Source organism: Triturus cristatus, chromosome 7 (assembly GCF_964204655.1).
Source record: "Triturus cristatus chromosome 7, aTriCri1.1, whole genome shotgun sequence".
Lineage (NCBI taxonomy): Eukaryota > Metazoa > Chordata > Amphibia > Caudata > Salamandridae > Triturus > Triturus cristatus.
Genome location: NC_140590.1, coordinates 1,190,045,474 through 1,190,064,711, shown reverse-complemented (window position 1 = coordinate 1,190,064,711; position 19,238 = coordinate 1,190,045,474). Strand labels below are relative to the sequence as shown.

The 19,238-nt window shown below is 38.4% G+C and overlaps 7 non-coding genes across 7 annotated transcripts; all 7 read left to right on the top strand.

The window, feature by feature from the left end:
• Positions 1–1,571: 1,571 nt before the first annotated feature.
• On the top strand, positions 1,572–1,878 carry LOC146811458 (Nuclear RNase P). The gene has a single exon (XR_014967202.1).
• A 2,417-nt stretch (positions 1,879–4,295) lies between these two features.
• LOC146811457 (Nuclear RNase P) lies at positions 4,296–4,602 on the top strand. Its single transcript, XR_014967181.1, has one exon.
• A 2,417-nt stretch (positions 4,603–7,019) lies between these two features.
• On the top strand, positions 7,020–7,326 carry LOC146811456 (Nuclear RNase P). Its single transcript, XR_014967263.1, has one exon.
• Positions 7,327–9,743: 2,417 nt separating this feature from the next.
• LOC146811455 (Nuclear RNase P) lies at positions 9,744–10,050 on the top strand. The gene has a single exon (XR_014967223.1).
• A 2,417-nt stretch (positions 10,051–12,467) lies between these two features.
• Positions 12,468–12,774, top strand: LOC146811454 (Nuclear RNase P). Its single transcript, XR_014967201.1, has one exon.
• A 2,415-nt stretch (positions 12,775–15,189) lies between these two features.
• LOC146811453 (Nuclear RNase P) lies at positions 15,190–15,496 on the top strand. The gene has a single exon (XR_014967212.1).
• Positions 15,497–17,913: 2,417 nt separating this feature from the next.
• On the top strand, positions 17,914–18,220 carry LOC146811452 (Nuclear RNase P). Its single transcript, XR_014967228.1, has one exon.
• Positions 18,221–19,238: the final 1,018 nt, after the last annotated feature.

The following is a 19,238-nucleotide window of genomic DNA, read 5'->3' as shown; positions in this document are numbered from 1 at the left end:
GGTGTGAAAAAAGCTAAGACTGTGAGGGCATCAATGGCATAAAGCAACTTGATAAGGTGGGTATCGGATTCGCAATATATACAGTTTAGAATATGGAGTTAGGATGCAGCAATACCAGGCTTCAAATATCAAAGAGGTGGAAGATTTTACGAGGTAAGTAGAAGTCCTAAATGAGAAAGGATTCAGAATTTCTGTATTGTTATGTTCTACAGCATTTTTAATGCAAAATTCAAAGGAACAGATATTCACCTCAGAGCAGTGTCCAAAGTACAATGGAAGGAGAGACCAATGCAGAAAACTGGCAAACGTCCAGGAGGAGAGTGACGAATGATAGTCCAAAAGAGAATCAAGAAGTTCTTCGTGAATAGCATGTAAAGGAGGGATTTTACAAGCAGGTCAAAAAAATATAGGCATGGAGGGGCAGGAAAACCTCTAACTAAAAGCGTTTTGGTGGCATTAGGAATCATGAATATAAATATAAGCAAAGTTAAAATTTTGGTTACATTAATTGGAGCTGGAATACAGTAAAAAATGAAAGAGAGCAAGTGGTGATTCTACTGAGTCTAACGATATGCGATTAATTGAGAATAGAATGTCTGAAACCGGGCAGCATTTTTACTGAGTCTTAATGTGTGGTGTGCAGATGGAAAGGCATAGTATTTAGAGAAGAAGAAGTATTGGGAAGCCAAACAGATCTCCGGATGAACCTTACATTAAGGCGTCCAGGACAGAGCTGAAGTGCACTTTTATTGAATGGTCACTGCTCATGCATGTGGAATTCTTATGACAGTTTACAGTGCTGTGGAGGTCAGGTAAATGGCCATCTGCCTGCTTGTCTACTTCTGAGTCTTCCACGATTTAGCCTGAGCAGAAGTTATTGCTACACTGATGCCACACTCCCACTCTTGTCAACAAAAATACTGAGGTTATGAGACCCTGAAGAACACAAGGGCACGTGGTGCAGATCACAATGTACCAAGGACGTGACATATATGGTAAATAGGCAACAAGATTTAGCCTGGCTGCCATCCCCATGGTTTTCATAAATTTAAAAATATAGCTGGTAATTTCCTTAAAGTAAACAGAAAATCAGAGAAATGACAGCAAGCAGTTTCACAACTGCTAACAAATTTTAAGAAATCATCTAAGTCCCTTTTAAATATACTATCAAATAGTAGACATACTTCAATTGAAGTTACTCTGATCTGGCTCTTCTTTTAATAAGCGTCAAAAATCATTAAGAATTTATCTTAAGAGATATTGCCTGAAGCTTGAATACTAACCACTGCCTATTCATTAGCATCAAATGTGCACAGTCTTCAGATTTGCATGTAAATGAGGCTGTACGTGAATGATGCAATATGCAAATGAGCATTGATCCTTGTATGAGATTGACAAAATGTTGTGATCAAAGTGTTTGCTTTTGGTGCAATTTTGCATCTTGTTTTTATGCCTGCAGTGACACTAGTGCTGCAAACAAGATGAATCAAAATCCCGTCATGTTCACCCTATGAGTGTGAGTAACTTGAAAACTAAGATATATATACTGCATTGATGAGTTTGAGCATCGGAGCAGAGGAAGCTCAACATAGAGGTCACTGGCTGAGTGCATTTGTTACTCCCTCACCTTAGGAAAGGTCTGAGACAAGAGCTAGTCACCTCCCTAGCAGGGATCTCCTGAGCAAGGAGAACAAGCAACCAGAAACCTGTGGCTGGCAGGTGCTGCAAAAGAGGTTGTGCGGTGGCATGTCTACTATTTCCAGACCAGCTGATGCTGCTCTCCTGGTATTGGAAGTGGCTTGTGGTTGGCTTGGCTGAGTACAATGGTTGAGATGAGACAATGTCTCATTACCCAATTCAGACTACTCTTCATCTGCTCATATTTTTCCTAAATTGAATATGCATCACACACTATACTGTAAGTGCTAAGAAAAAATTACTTGCAGTGCTTTGATTTCAGTACTTCTTTGTTGTCATCAAACAGAAACACAGAATAGATCTCATATAATAATTCCCTCAACAGCATCTTTTATTAGCATTTTCCAGGATATATTCCTCACCAAACTTCAGACAATTTTCCACTCACTTTATCAATGCACTGGACATTGATTGGGTATCCATCCTGTAACACACAGCATATAAGTCAATTTAAAACACTGTTAATGCAGAGATGAATCAAAATACTACAGAACATATGTTTAGTGTGTCTGAAACGTACTGTGTCAATCATAATAAAGTCTTTTTTTCAACTCTTCTTTCTGAGTTGCATCCAAAATATAGGGCACTTTTTCACAAAACTGAACATTTTGCAACAAGTCAGACGATCGTCCTCCATTTTGTGACATTTGCTTATTGACCCTGTGCATTAACGCTACATAAGCTGTATTTTGTAAGTTTAAAACTTCTCTTCTTCCCTTTCTCCAAAAATTGCTTAATTTTGTTTTAATTGTCTGTTAGTATTTCAAACATATTTTTGGCATTTACCACAAAATTCTTGATGTCAGTGACTATTCAGACAACAGTTTCCATCTCTATTAGGCATGAGACTCAAGATGTGTAGTATTTTCTCCAACTTTCAAAATGAGCTCCCCTTTATTTCATTCATAAGATTTGGTTTAGCCGGTCAGCGACTAACTTCTGTAAAGACTCAGAACCTTACATAAGTAAATATCAGGCCAATCATCAAAGGACTCGGGAGACCGACAAGTCATTGACCAACAACAAGGTGTGGAAAAAGCTAAGACTGTGAGGGCATCAATGGCATAAAGCTACTTGATAAGGTGGGTATCGGATTCGCAATATATACAGTTTAGAATATGGAGCTAGGATGCAGCAATACCAGGCTTCAAATATCAAAGAGGTGGAAGATTTTACGAGGTAAGTAGAAGTCCTAAATGAGAAAGGATTCAGAATTTCTGTATTGTTATGTTCTACAGCATTTTTAATGCAAAATTCAAAGGAACAGATATTCACCTCAGAGCAGTATCCAAAGCACAATGGAAGGAGAGACCAATGCAGAAAACTGGCAAACGTCCAGGAGGAGAGTGACGAATGATAGTCCAAAAGAGAATCAAGAAGTTCTTCGTGAATAGCATATAAAGGAGGGATTTTACAAGCAGGTCAAAAAAATATAGGCATGGAGGGGCAGGAAAACCTCTAACTAAAAGCGTTTTGGTGGCATTAGGAATCATGAATATAAAAATAAGCAAAGTTAAAATTTTGGTTGCATTAATTGGAGCTGGAATACAGTAAAAAATGAAAGAGAGCAAGTGGTGATTCTACTGAGTCTAACGATATGCGATTAATTGAGAATAGAATGTCTGAAACCGGGCAGCATTTCTACTGAGTCTTAATGTGTGGGGTGCAGATGGAAAGGCATAGTATTTAGAGAAGAAGAAGTATTGGGAAGCCAAACAGATCTCCGGATGAACCTTACATTAAGGCGTCCAGGACAGAGCTGAAGTGCACTTTTATTGAATGGTCACTGCTCATGCATATGGAATTCTTATGACAGTTTACAGTGCTGTGGAGGTCAGGTAAATGGCCATCTGCCTGCTTGTCTACTTCTGAGTCTTCCACGATTTAGCCTGAGCAGAAGTTATTGCTACACTGATGCCACACTCCCACTCTAGTCAACAAAAATATTGAGGTTATGACCCCCTGAAGGACACAAGGGCACGTCGTGCAGATCACAATGTACCAAGGACGTGACATATATGGTATATAGGCAACAAGATTTAGCCTGGCTGCCATCCCCATGGTTTTCATAAATTCAAAAATATAGCTGGTAATTTCCTTAAAGTAAACAGAAAATCAGAGAAATGACAGCAAGCAGTTTCACAACTGCTAACAACGTTTAAGAAATCATCTAAGTCCCTTTTAAATATACTATGAAATAGTAGACATACTTCAATTGAAGTTACTCTGATCTGGCTCTTCTTTTAATAAGCGTCAAAAATCATCAAGAATTTATCTTAAGACATATTGCCTGAAGCTTGAATACTAACCACTGCCTATCCATTAGCATCAGATGTGCACAGTCTTCAGATTTGCATGTAAATGAGGCTGAATGTGAATGATGCAATATGCAAATGAGCATTGATCCTTGTATGAGATAGACAAAATGTTGTGATCAAAGTGTTTGCTTTTGGTGCAATTTTGCACCTTGTTTTTATGCCTGCAGTGACACTAGCGCTGGAAACAAGATGAATCAAAATCCCGTCATGTTCACCCTATGAGTGTGAGTAACTTGAAAACTAAGATATATATACAGCATCGATGAGTTTAAGCATTGGAGCAGAGGAAGCTCAACATAGAGGTCACTGGCTGAGTGCATTTGTTACTCCCTCACCTTAGGAAAGGTCTGAGACAAGAGCTAGTCACTTCCCTAGCAGGGATCTCCTGAGCAAGGAGAACAAGCAACCAGAAATCTGTGGCTGGCAGGTGCTGCAAAAGAGGTTGTGCTGTGGCATGTCTACTATTCCCAGACCAGCTGATGCTGCTCTCCTGGTATTGGAAGTGGCTTGTGGTTGGCTTGGCTGAGTACAATGGTTGAGATGAGACAATGTCTCATTACCCAATTCAGACTACTCTTCATCTGCTCATATTTTTCCTAAATTGAATATGCATCACACACTATACTGTAAGTGCTAAGAAAAAATTACTTGCAGTGCTTTGATTGCAGTACTTCTTTGTTGTCATCAAAGAGAAACACAGAATAGATCTCATATAATAATTCCCTCAACAGCATCTTTTATTAGCATTTTCCAGGATATATTCCTCACCAAACTTCAGACAATTTTCCACTCACTTTATCAATGCACTGGACATTGATTGGGTATCCATCCTGTAACACACAGCATATAAGTCAATTTAAAACACTGTAAATGCAGAGATGAATCAAAATACTACAGAACATATGTTTAGTGTGTCTGAACTGTACTGTGTCAATCATAATAAAGTCTTTTTTTCAACTCTTCTTTCTGAGTTGCATCCAAAATATAGGGCACTTTTTCACAAAACTGAACATTTTACAACAATTCAGATGATCGTCCTCCATTTTGTGACATTTGCTTATTGACCCTGTGCATTAACGCTACATAAGCTGTATTTTGTAAGTTTAAAACTTCTCTTCTTCCCTTCCTCCAAAAATTGCTTAATTTTGTTTTAATTGTCTGTTAGTATTTCAAACATATTTTTGGCATTTACCACAAAATTCTTGATGTCAGTGACTATTCAGACAACAGTTTCCATCTCTATTAGGCATGAGACTCAAGATGTGTAGTATTTTCTCCAACTTTCAAAATGAGCTCCCCTTTATTTCATTCATAAGGTTTGGTATAGCCGGTCAGCGACTAACTTCTGTAAAGACTCAGAACCTTACATAAGTAAATATCAGGCCAATCATCAAAGGACTCGGGAGACCGACAAGTCATTGACCAACAACAAGGTGTGAAAAAAGCTAAGACTGTGAGGGCATCAATGGCATAAAGCAACTTGATAAGGTGGGTATCCGATTCGCAATATATACAGTTTAGAATATGGAGCTAGGATGCAGCAATACCTGGATTCAAATATCAAAGAGGTGGAAGATTTTACGAGGTAAGTAGAAGTCCTAAATGAGAAAGGATTCAGAATTTCTGTATTGTTATGTTCTACAGCATTTTTAATGCAAAATTCAAAGGAACAGATATTCACCTCAGAGCAGTATCCAAAGCACAATGGAAGGGGAGACCAATGCAGAAAACTGGCAAACGTCCAGGAGGAGAGTGACGAATTATAGTCCAAAAGAGAATCAAGAAGTTCTTCGTGAATAGCATATAAAGGAGGGATTTTACAAGCAGGTCAAAAAAATATAGGCATGGAGGGGCAGGAAAACCTCTAACTAAAAGCGTTTTGGTGGCATTAGGAATCATGAATATAAAAATAAGCAAAGTTAAAATTTTGGTTGCATTAATTGGAGCTGGAATACAGTAAAAAATGAAAGAGAGCAAGTGGTGATTCTACTGAGTCTAACGATATGCGATTAATTGAGAATAGAATGTCTGAAACCGGGCAGCATTTCTACTGAGTCTTAATGTGTGGGGTGCAGATGGAAAGGCATAGTATTTAGAGAAGAAGAAGTATTGGGAAGCCAAACAGATCTCCGGATAAACCTTACATTAAGGCGTCCAGGACAGAGCTGAAGTGCACTTTTATTGAATGGTCACTGCTCATGCATATGGAATTCTTATGACAGTTTACAGTGCTGTGGAGGTCAGGTAAATGGCCATCTGCCTGCTTGTCTACTTCTGAGTCTTCCACGATTTAGCCTGAGCAGAAGTTATTGCTACACTGATGCCACACTCCCACTCTAGTCAACAAAAATATTGAGGTTATGACCCCCTGAAGGACACAAGGGCACGTCGTGCAGATCACAATGTACCAAGGACGTGACATATATGGTAAATAGGCAACAAGATTTAGCCTGGCTGCCATCCCCATGGTTTTCATAAATTCAAAAATATAGCTGGTAATTTCCTTAAAGTAAACAGAAAATCAGAGAAATGACAGCAAGCAGTTTCACAACTGCTAACAACGTTTAAGAAATCATCTAAGTCCCTTTTAAATATACTATGAAATAGTAGACATACTTCAATTGAAGTTACTCTGATCTGGCTCTTCTTTTAATAAGCGTCAAAAATCATCAAGAATTTATCTTAAGACATATTGCCTGAAGCTTGAATACTAACCACTGCCTATCCATTAGCATCAAATGTGCACAGTCTTCAGATTTGCATGTAAATGAGGCTGTACGTGAATGATGCAATATGCAAATGAGCATTGATCCTTGTATGAGATTGACAAAATGTTGTGATCAAAGTGTTTGCTTTTGGTGCAATTTTGCATCTTGTTTTTATGCCTGCAGTGACACTAGTGCTGCAAACAAGATGAATCAAAATCCCGTCATGTTCACCCTATGAGTGTGAGTAACTTGAAAACTAAGATATATATACTGCATTGATGAGTTTGAGCATCGGAGCAGACGAAGCTCAACATAGAGGTCACTGGCTGAGTGCATTTGTTACTCCCTCACCTTAGGAAAGGTCTGAGACAAGAGCTAGTCACCTCCCTAGCAGGGATCTCCTGAGCAAGGAGAACAAGCAACCAGAAACCTGTGGCTGGCAGGTGCTGCAAAAGAGGTTGTGCGGTGGCATGTCTACTATTTCCAGACCAGCTGATGCTGCTCTCCTGGTATTGGAAGTGGCTTGTGGTTGGCTTGGCTGAGTACAATGGTTGAGATGAGACAATGTCTCATTACCCAATTCAGACTACTCTTCATCTGCTCATATTTTTCCTAAATTGAATATGCATCACACACTATACTGTAAGTGCTAAGAAAAAATTACTTGCAGTGCTTTGATTTCAGTACTTCTTTGTTGTCATCAAACAGAAACACAGAATAGATCTCATATAATAATTCCCTCAACAGCATCTTTTATTAGCATTTTCCAGGATATATTCCTCACCAAACTTCAGACAATTTTCCACTCACTTTATCAATGCACTGGACATTGATTGGGTATCCATCCTGTAACACACAGCATATAAGTCAATTTAAAACACTGTTAATGCAGAGATGAATCAAAATACTACAGAACATATGTTTAGTGTGTCTGAAACGTACTGTGTCAATCATAATAAAGTCTTTTTTTCAACTCTTCTTTCTGAGTTGCATCCAAAATATAGGGCACTTTTTCACAAAACTGAACATTTTGCAACAATTCAGACGATCGTCCTCCATTTTGTGACATTTGCTTATTGACCCTGTGCATTAACGCTACATAAGCTGTATTTTGTAAGTTTAAAACTTCTCTTCTTCCCTTTCTCCAAAAATTGCTTAATTTTGTTTTAATTGTCTGTTAGTATTTCAAACATATTTTTGGCATTTACCACAAAATTCTTGATGTCAGTGACTATTCAGACAACAGTTTCCATCTCTATTAGGCATGAGACTCAAGATGTGTAGTATTTTCTCCAACTTTCAAAATGAGCTCCCCTTTATTTCATTCATAAGGTTTGGTATAGCCGGTCAGCGACTAACTTCTGTAAAGACTCAGAACCTTACATAAGTAAATATCAGGCCAATCATCAAAGGACTCGGGAGACCGACAAGTCATTGACCAACAACAAGGTGTGAAAAAAGCTAAGACTGTGAGGGCATCAATGGCATAAAGCAACTTGATAAGGTGGGTATCGGATTCGCAATATATACAGTTTAGAATATGGAGTTAGGATGCAGCAATACCAGGCTTCAAATATCAAAGAGGTGGAAGATTTTACGAGGTAAGTAGAAGTCCTAAATGAGAAAGGATTCAGAATTTCTGTATTGTTATGTTCTACAGCATTTTTAATGCAAAATTCAAAGGAACAGATATTCACCTCAGAGCAGTATCCAAAGCACAATGGAAGGAGAGACCAATACAGAAAACTGGCAAACGTCCAGGAGGAGAGTGACGAATGATAGTCCAAAAGAGAATCAAGAAGTTCTTCGTGAATAGCATATAAAGGAGGGATTTTACAAGCAGGTCAAAAAAATATAGGCATGGAGGGGCAGGAAAACCTCTAACTAAAAGCGTTTTGGTGGCATTAGGAATCATGAATATAAAAATAAGCAAAGTTAAAATTTTGGTTGCATTAATTGGAGCTGGAATACAGTAAAAAATGAAAGAGAGCAAGTGGTGATTCTACTGAGTCTAACGATATGCGATTAATTGAGAATAGAATGTCTGAAACCGGGCAGCATTTCTACTGAGTCTTAATGTGTGGGGTGCAGATGGAAAGGCATAGTATTTAGAGAAGAAGAAGTATTGGGAAGCCAAACAGATCTCCGGATGAACCTTACATTAAGGCGTCCAGGACAGAGCTGAAGTGCACTTTTATTGAATGGTCACTGCTCATGCATGTGGAATTCTTATGACAGTTTACAGTGCTGTGCAGGTCAGGTAAATGGACATCTGCCTGCTTGTCTACTTCTGAGTCTTCCACGATTTAGCCTGAGCAGAAGTTATTGCTACACTGATGCCACACTCCCACTCTAGTCAATAAAAATACTGAGGTTATGACCCCCTGAAGAACACAAGGGCACGTGGTGCAGATCACAATGTACCAAGGACGTGACATATATGGTAAATAGGCAACAAGATTTAGCCTGGCTGCCATCCCCATGGTTTTCATAAATTCAAAAATATAGCTGGTAATTTCCTTAAAGTAAACAGAAAATCAGAGAAATGATAGCAAGCAGTTTCACAACTGCTAACAAATTTTAAGAAATCATCTAAGTCCCTTTTAAATATACTATCAAATAGTAGACATACTTCAATTGAAGTTACTCTGATCTGGCTCTTCTTTTAATAAGCGTCAAAAATCATCAAGAATTTATCTTAAGGGATATTGCCTGAAGCTTGAATACTAACCACTGCCTATTCATTAGCATCAAATGTGCACATTCTTCAGATTTGCATGTAAATGAGGCTGAATGTGAATGATGCAATATGCAAATGAGCATTGATCCTTGTATGAGAGAGACAAAATGTTGTGATCAAAGTGTTTGCTTTTGGTGCAATTTTACATCTTGTTTTCATGCCTGCAGTGACACTAGTGCTGCAAACAAGATGAATCAAAATCCCGTCATGTTCACCCTATGAGTGTGAGTAACTTGAAAACTAAGATATATATACTGCATTGATGAGTTTGAGCATTGGAGCAGAGGAAGCTCAACATAGAGGTCACTGGCTGAGTGCATTTGTTACTCCCTCACCTTAGGAAAGGTCTGAGACAAGAGCTAGTCACCTCCCTAGCAGGGATCTCCTGAGCAAGGAGAACAAGCAACCAGAAACCTGTGGCTGGCAGGTGCTGCAAAAGAGGTTGTGCTGTGGCATGTCTACTATTTCCAGACCAGCTGATGCTGCTCTCCTGGTATTGGAAGTGGCTTGTGGTTGGCTTGGCTGAGTACAATGGTTGAGATGAGAAAATGTCTCATTACCCAATTCAGACTACTCTTCATCTGCTCATATTTTTCCTAAATTGAATATGCATCACACACTATACTGTAAGTGCTAAGAAAAAATTACTAGCAGTGCTTTGATTTCAGTACTTCTTTGTTGTCATCAAACAGAAACACAGAATAGATCTCATATAATAATTCCCTCAACAGCATCTTTTATTAGCATTTTCCAGGATATATTCCTCACCAAACTTCAGACAATTTTCCACTCACTTTATCAATGCACTGGACATTGATTGGGTATCCATCCTGTAACACACAGCATATAAGTCAATTTAAAATACTGTTAATGCAGAGATGAATCAAAATACTACAGAACATATGTTTAGTGTGTCTGAAACGTACTGTGTCAATCATAATAAAGTCTTTTTTTCAACTCTTCTTTCTGAGTTGCATCCAAAATATAGCGCACTTTTTCACAAAACTGAACATTTTGCAACAATTCAGACGATCGTCCTCCATTTTGTGACATTTGCTTATTGACCCTGTGCATTAACGGTACATAAGCTGTATTTTGTAAGTTTAAAACTTCTCTTCTTCCCTTTCTCCAAAAATTGCTTAATTTTGTTTTAATTGTCTGTTAGTATTTCAAACATATTTTTGGCATTTACCACAAAATTCTTGATGTCAGTGACTATTCAGACAACAGTTTCCATCTCTATTAGGCATGAGACTCAAGATGTGTAGTATTTTCTCCAACTTTCAAAATGAGCTCCCCTTTATTTCATTCATAAGGTTTGGTATAGCCGGTCAGCGACTAACTTCTGTAAAGACTCAGAACCTTACATAAGTAAATATCAGGCCAATCATCAAAGGACTCGGGAGACCGACAAGTCATTGACCAACAACAAGGTGTGAAAAAAGCTAAGACTGTGAGGGCATCAATGGCATAAAGCAACTTGATAAGGTGGGTATCGGATTCGCAATATATACAGTTTAGAATATGGAGTTAGGATGCAGCAATACCAGGCTTCAAATATCAAAGAGGTGGAAGATTTTACGAGGTAAGTAGAAGTCCTAAATGAGAAAGGATTCAGAATTTCTGTATTGTTATGTTCTACAGCATTTTTAATGCAAGATTCAAAGGAACAGATATTCACCTCAGAGCAGTGTCCAAAGTACAATGGAAGGAGAGACCAATGCAGAAAACTGGCAAACGTCCAGGAGGAGAGTGACGAATGATAGTCCAAAAGAGAATCAAGAAGTTCTTCGTGAATAGCATGTAAAGGAGGGATTTTACAAGCAGGTCAAAAAAATATAGGCATGGAGGGGCAGGAAAACCTCTAACTAAAAGCGTTTTGGTGGCATTAGGAATCATGAATATAAATATAAGCAAAGTTAAAATTTTGGTTACATTAATTGGAGCTGGAATACAGTAAAAAATGAAAGAGAGCAAGTGGTGATTCTACTGAGTCTAACGATATGCGATTAATTGAGAATAGAATGTCTGAAACCGGGCAGCATTTTAACTGAGTCTTAATGTGTGGTGTGCAGATGGAAAGGCATAGTATTTAGAGAAGAAGAAGTATTGGGAAGCCAAACAGATCTCCGGATGAACCTTACATTAAGGCGTCCAGGACAGAGCTGAAGTGCACTTTTATTGAATGGTCACTGCTCATGCATGTGGAATTCTTATGACAGTTTACAGTGCTGTGGAGGTCAGGTAAATGGCCATCTGCCTGCTTGTCTACTTCTGAGTCTTCCACGATTTAGCCTGAGCAGAAGTTATTGCTACACTGATGCCACACTCCCACTCTTGTCAACAAAAATACTGAGGTTATGAGACCCTGAAGAACACAAGGGCACGTGGTGCAGATCACAATGTACCAAGGACGTGACATATATGGTAAATAGGCAACAAGATTTAGCCTGGCTGCCATCCCCATGGTTTTCATAAATTTAAAAATATAGCTGGTAATTTCCTTAAAGTAAACAGAAAATCAGAGAAATGACAGCAAGCAGTTTCACAACTGCTAACAAATTTTAAGAAATCATCTAAGTCCCTTTTAAATATACTATCAAATAGTAGACATACTTCAATTGAAGTTACTCTGATCTGGCTCTTCTTTTAATAAGCGTCAAAAATCATTAAGAATTTATCTTAAGAGATATTGCCTGAAGCTTGAATACTAACCACTGCCTATTCATTAGCATCAAATGTGCACAGTCTTCAGATTTGCATGTAAATGAGGCTGTACGTGAATGATGCAATATGCAAATGAGCATTGATCCTTGTATGAGATTGACAAAATGTTGTGATCAAAGTGTTTGCTTTTGGTGCAATTTTGCATCTTGTTTTTATGCCTGCAGTGACACTAGTGCTGCAAACAAGATGAATCAAAATCCCGTCATGTTCACCCTATGAGTGTGAGTAACTTGAAAACTAAGATATATATACTGCATTGATGAGTTTGAGCATCGGAGCAGAGGAAGCTCAACATAGAGGTCACTGGCTGAGTGCATTTGTTACTCCCTCACCTTAGGAAAGGTCTGAGACAAGAGCTAGTCACCTCCCTAGCAGGGATCTCCTGAGCAAGGAGAACAAGCAACCAGAAACCTGTGGCTGGCAGGTGCTGCAAAAGAGGTTGTGCGGTGGCATGTCTACTATTTCCAGACCAGCTGATGCTGCTCTCCTGGTATTGGAAGTGGCTTGTGGTTGGCTTGGCTGAGTACAATGGTTGAGATGAGACAATGTCTCATTACCCAATTCAGACTACTCTTCATCTGCTCATATTTTTCCTAAATTGAATATGCATCACACACTATACTGTAAGTGCTAAGAAAAAATTACTAGCAGTGCTTTGATTTCAGTACTTCTTTGTTGTCATCAAACAGAAACACAGAATAGATCTCATATAATAATTCCCTCAACAGCATCTTTTATTAGCATTTTCCAGGATATATTCCTCACCAAACTTCAGACAATTTTCCACTCACTTTATCAATGCACTGGACATTGATTGGGTATCCATCCTGTAACACACAGCATATAAGTCAATTTAAAATACTGTTAATGCAGAGATGAATCAAAATACTACAGAACATATGTTTAGTGTGTCTGAAACGTACTGTCAATCATAATAAAGTCTTTTTTTCAACTCTTCTTTCTGAGTTGCATCCAAAATATAGCGCACTTTTTCACAAAACTGAACATTTTGCAACAATTCAGACGATCGTCCTCCATTTTGTGACATTTGCTTATTGACCCTGTGCATTAACGGTACATAAGCTGTATTTTGTAAGTTTAAAACTTCTCTTCTTCCCTTTCTCCAAAAATTGCTTAATTTTGTTTTAATTGTCTGTTAGTATTTCAAACATATTTTTGGCATTTACCACAAAATTCTTGATGTCAGTGACTATTCAGACAACAGTTTCCATCTCTATTAGGCATGAGACTCAAGATGTGTAGTATTTTCTCCAACTTTCAAAATGAGCTCCCCTTTATTTCATTCATAAGGTTTGGTATAGCCGGTCAGCGACTAACTTCTGTAAAGACTCAGAACCTTACATAAGTAAATATCAGGCCAATCATCAAAGGACTCGGGAGACCGACAAGTCATTGACCAACAACAAGGTGTGAAAAAAGCTAAGACTGTGAGGGCATCAATGGCATAAAGCAACTTGATAAGGTGGGTATCGGATTCGCAATATATACAGTTTAGAATATGGAGTTAGGATGCAGCAATACCAGGCTTCAAATATCAAAGAGGTGGAAGATTTTACGAGGTAAGTAGAAGTCCTAAATGAGAAAGGATTCAGAATTTCTGTATTGTTATGTTCTACAGCATTTTTAATGCAAAATTCAAAGGAACAGATATTCACCTCAGAGCAGTGTCCAAAGTACAATGGAAGGAGAGACCAATGCAGAAAACTGGCAAACGTCCAGGAGGAGAGTGACGAATGATAGTCCAAAAGAGAATCAAGAAGTTCTTCGTGAATAGCATGTAAAGGAGGGATTTTACAAGCAGGTCAAAAAAATATAGGCATGGAGGGGCAGGAAAACCTCTAACTAAAAGCGTTTTGGTGGCATTAGGAATCATGAATATAAATATAAGCAAAGTTAAAATTTTGGTTACATTAATTGGAGCTGGAATACAGTAAAAAATGAAAGAGAGCAAGTGGTGATTCTACTGAGTCTAACGATATGCGATTAATTGAGAATAGAATGTCTGAAACCGGGCAGCATTTTTACTGAGTCTTAATGTGTGGTGTGCAGATGGAAAGGCATAGTATTTAGAGAAGAAGAAGTATTGGGAAGCCAAACAGATCTCCGGATGAACCTTACATTAAGGCGTCCAGGACAGAGCTGAAGTGCACTTTTATTGAATGGTCACTGCTCATGCATGTGGAATTCTTATGACAGTTTACAGTGCTGTGGAGATCAGGTAAATGGCCATCTGCCTGCTTGTCTACTTCTGAGTCTTCCACGATTTAGCCTGAGCAGAAGTTATTGCTACACTGATGCCACACTCCCACTCTTGTCAACAAAAATACTGAGGTTATGAGACCCTGAAGAACACAAGGGCACGTGGTGCAGATCACAATGTACCAAGGACGTGACATATATGGTAAATAGGCAACAAGATTTAGCCTGGCTGCCATCCCCATGGTTTTCATAAATTTAAAAATATAGCTGGTAATTTCCTTAAAGTAAACAGAAAATCAGAGAAATGACAGCAAGCAGTTTCACAACTGCTAACAAATTTTAAGAAATCATCTACGTCCCTTTTAAATATACTATCAAATAGTAGACATACTTCAATTGAAGTTACTCTGATCTGGCTCTTCTTTTAATAAGCGTCAAAAATCATTAAGAATTTATCTTAAGAGATATTGCCTGAAGCTTGAATACTAACCACTGCCTATTCATTAGCATCAAATGTGCACAGTCTTCAGATTTGCATGTAAATGAGGCTGTACGTGAATGATGCAATATGCAAATGAGCATTGATCCTTGTATGAGATTGACAAAATGTTGTGATCAAAGTGTTTGCTTTTGGTGCAATTTTGCATCTTGTTTTTATGCCTGCAGTGACACTAGTGCTGCAAACAAGATGAATCAAAATCCCGTCATGTTCACCCTATGAGTGTGAGTAACTTGAAAACTAAGATATATATACTGCATTGATGAGTTTGAGCATCGGAGCGGAGGAAGCTCAACATAGAGGTCACTGGCTGAGTGCATTTGTTACTCCCTCACCTTAGGAAAGGTCTGAGACAAGAGCTAGTCACCTCCCTAGCAGGGATCTCCTGAGCAAGGAGAACAAGCAACCAGAAACCTGTGGCTGGCAGGTGCTGCAAAAGAGGTTGTGCGGTGGCATGTCTACTATTTCCAGACCAGCTGATGCTGCTCTCCTGGTATTGGAAGTGGCTTGTGGTTGGCTTGGCTGAGTACAATGGTTGAGATGAGACAATGTCTCATTACCCAATTCAGACTACTCTTCATCTGCTCATATTTTTCCTAAATTGAATATGCATCACACACTATACTGTAAGTGCTAAGAAAAAATTACTTGCAGTGCTTTGATTTCAGTACTTCTTTGTTGTCATCAAACAGAAACACAGAATAGATCTCATATAATAATTCCCTCAACAGCATCTTTTATTAGCATTTTCCAGGATATATTCCTCACCAAACTTCAGACAATTTTCCACTCACTTTATCAATGCACTGGACATTGATTGGGTATCCATCCTGTAACACACAGCATATAAGTCAATTTAAAACACTGTTAATGCAGAGATGAATCAAAATACTACAGAACATATGTTTAGTGTGTCTGAAACGTACTGTGTCAATCATAATAAAGTCTTTTTTTCAACTCTTCTTTCTGAGTTGCATCCAAAATATAGGGCACTTTTTCACAAAACTGAACATTTTGCAACAATTCAGACGATCGTCCTCCATTTTGTGACATTTGCTTATTGACCCTGTGCATTAACGCTACATAAGCTGTATTTTGTAAGTTTAAAACTTCTCTTCTTCCCTTTCTCCAAAAATTGCTTAATTTTGTTTTAATTGTCTGTTAGTATTTCAAACATATTTTTGGCATTTACCACAAAATTCTTGATGTCAGTGACTATTCAGACAACAGTTTCCATCTCTATTAGGCATGAGACTCAAGATGTGTAGTATTTTCTCCAACTTTCAAAATGAGCTCCCCTTTATTTCATTCATAAGATTTGGTATAGCCGGTCAGCGACTAACTTCTGTAAAGACTCAGAACCTTACATAAGTAAATATCAGGCCAATCATCAAAGGACTCGGGAGACGGACAAGTCATTGACCAACAAAAAGGTGTGGAAAAAGCTAAGACTGTGAGGGCATCAATGGCATAAAGCTACTTGATAAGGTGGGTATCGGATTCGCAATATATACAGTTTAGAATATGGAGCTAGGATGCAGCAATACCAGGCTTCAAATATCAAAGAGGTGGAAGATTTTACGAGGTAAGTAGAAGTCCTAAATGAGAAAGGATTCAGAATTTCTGTATTGTTATGTTCTACAGCATTTTTAATGCAAAATTCAAAGGAACAGATATTCACCTCAGAGCAGTATCCAAAGCACAATGGAAGGAGAGACCAATGCAGAAAACTGGCAAACGTCCAGGAGGAGAGTGACGAATGATAGTCCAAAAGAGAATCAAGAAGTTCTTCGTGAATAGCATATAAAGGAGGGATTTTACAAGCAGGTCAAAAAAATATAGGCATGGAGGGGCAGGAAAACCTCTAACTAAAAGCGTTTTGGTGGCATTAGGAATCATGAATATAAAAATAAGCAAAGTTAAAATTTTGGTTGCATTAATTGGAGCTGGAATACAGTAAAAAATGAAAGAGAGCAAGTGGTGATTCTACTGAGTCTAACGATATGCGATTAATTGAGAATAGAATGTCTGAAACCGGGCAGCATTTCTACTGAGTCTTAATGTGTGGGGTGCAGATGGAAAGGCATAGTATTTAGAGAAGAAGAAGTATTGGGAAGCCAAACAGATCTCCGGATGAACCTTACATTAAGGCGTCCAGGACAGAGCTGAAGTGCACTTTTATTGAATGGTCACTGCTCATGCATATGGAATTCTTATGACAGTTTACAGTGCTGTGGAGGTCAGGTAAATGGCCATCTGCCTGCTTGTCTACTTCTGAGTCTTCCACGATTTAGCCTGAGCAGAAGTTATTGCTACACTGATGCCACACTCCCACTCTAGTCAACAAAAATATTGAGGTTATGACCCCCTGAAGGACACAAGGGCACGTCGTGCAGATCACAATGTACCAAGGACGTGACATATATGGTAAATAGGCAACAAGATTTAGCCTGGCTGCCATCCCCATGGTTTTCATAAATTCAAAAATATAGCTGGTAATTTCCTTAAAGTAAACAGAAAATCAGAGAAATGACAGCAAGCAGTTTCACAACTGCTAACAACGTATAAGAAATCATCTAAGTCCCTTTTAAATATACTATGAAATAGTAGACATACTTCAATTGAAGTTACTCTGATCTGGCTCTTCTTTTAATAAGCGTCAAAAATCATCAAGAATTTATCTTAAGACATATTGCCTGAAGCTTGAATACTAACCACTGCCTATCCATTAGCATCAGATGTGCACAGTCTTCAGATTTGCATGTAAATGAGGCTGAATGTGAATGATGCAATATGCAAATGAGCATTGATCCTTGTATGAGATAGACAAAATGTTGTGATCAAAGTGTTTGCTTTTGGTGCAATTTTGCACCTTGTTTTTATGCCTGCAGTGACACTAGCGCTGGAAACAAGATGAATCAAAATCCCGTCATGTTCACCCTATGAGTGTGAGTAACTTGAAAACTAAGATATATATACAGCATCGATGAGTTTAAGCATTGGAGCAGAGGAAGCTCAACATAGAGGTCACTGGCTGAGTGCATTTGTTACTCCCTCACCTTAGGAAAGGTCTGAGACAAGAGCTAGTCACTTCCCTAGCAGGGATCTCCTGAGCAAGGAGAACAAGCAACCACAAATCTGTGGCTGGCAGGTGCTGCAAAAGAGGTTGTGCTGTGGCATGTCTACTATTCCCAGACCAGCTGATGCTGCTCTCCTGGTATTGGAAGTGGCTTGTGGTTGGCTTGGCTGAGTACAATGGTTGAGATGAGACAATGTCTCATTACCCAATTCAGACTACTCTTCATCTGCTCATATTTTTCCTAAATTGAATATGCTTCACACACTATACTGTAAGTGCTGAGAAAAAATGACTTGCAGTGCTTTGATTTCAGTACTTCTTTGTTGTCATCAAACAGAAACACAGAATAGATCTCATATAATAATTCCCTCAACAGCATCTTTTATTAGCATTTTCCAGGATATATTCCTCACCAAACTTCAGACAATTTTCCACTCACTTTATCAATGCACTGGACATTGATTGGGTATCCATCCTGTAACACACAGCATATAAGTCAATTTAAAATACTGTTAATGCAGAGATGAATCAAAATACTACAGAACATATGTTTAGTGTGTCTGAAACGTACTGTGTCAATCATAATAAAGTCTTTTTTTCAACTCTTCTTTCTGAGTTGCATCCAAAATATAGCGCACTTTTTCACAAAACTGAACATTTTGCAACAATTCAGACGATCGTCCTCCATTTTGTGACATTTGCTTATTGACCCTGTGCATTAACGGTACATAAGCTGTATTTTGTAAGTTTAAAACTTCTCTTCTTCCCTTTCTCCAAAAATTGCTTAATTTTGTTTTAATTGTCTGTTAGTATTTCAAACATATTTTTGGCATTTACCACAAAATTCTTGATGTCAGTGACTATTCAGACAACAGTTTCCATCTCTATTAGGCATGAGACTCAAGATGTGTAGTATTTTCTCCAACTTTCAAAATGAGCTCCCCTTTATTTCATTCATAAGGTTTGGTATAGCCGGTCAGCGACTAACTTCTGTAAAGACTCAGAACCTTACATAAGTAAATATCAGGCCAATCATCAAAGGACTCGGGAGACCGACAAGTCATTGACCAACAACAAGGTGTGAAAAAAGCTAAGACTGTGAGGGCATCAATGGCATAAAGCAACTTGATAAGGTGGGTATCGGATTCGCAATATATACAGTTTAGAATATGGAGTTAGGATGCAGCAATACCAGGCTTCAAATATCAAAGAGGTGGAAGATTTTACGAGGTAAGTAGAAGTCCTAAAT